At 64.3% G+C, this 409-nt stretch overlaps 1 protein-coding gene across 1 annotated transcript in view; it reads right to left on the bottom strand.

The window, feature by feature from the left end:
• RASGRF1 (Ras protein-specific guanine nucleotide-releasing factor 1) overlaps positions 1 to 409 on the bottom strand; it is a 55,013-nt gene that overhangs the window by 10,490 nt on the left and 44,114 nt on the right. The gene's annotated exons all lie outside the window — the stretch shown is intronic.

Here is a 409-nt window from a genome sequence, read left to right as displayed (position 1 = left end):
CTGTGGCTGCCTCTCCCCCGCGAAATCCCAGCCCGCAGCGCCCGGCAAACGGGAACTGGCCAGGAACGCACCAAGCTCATTCTGTACCGCTGAATTGGCATCACCCAGCCTGGGAGAGGTGCGGAGGCTTCCCAGTGCCAACCAGTACGGCACCGCTCCCAGTGTCAACCAGTACGGCACCGCTCCCAGTGTCCCCCAGCAACCAGTGGCAGAGGGAAAGGGACAGCAAGGAAAGCCACGTGGTTTCCTAACCCGGACCCCAGCCTGAAACCCCCAAATGGGACTGAAACCCAGCTCCTCCGCTTCCACCGAGCCCGGGGGGGGATGACCACAGATCCCGGCTCCTTCCCTTTGCACACCGAACACGCAAACCCTGCACCACAGCCGCCAGCTCCCCTGCCCCACAGCT

The sequence above is a fragment of the Charadrius vociferus genome, unplaced genomic scaffold (assembly GCF_000708025.1).
Source record: "Charadrius vociferus isolate BGI_N301 unplaced genomic scaffold, ASM70802v2 scaffold623, whole genome shotgun sequence".
NCBI lineage: Eukaryota > Metazoa > Chordata > Aves > Charadriiformes > Charadriidae > Charadrius > Charadrius vociferus.
Note: the sequence above shows the minus strand (reverse complement) of the source record. Positions and strands in the feature narration are given on the sequence as shown.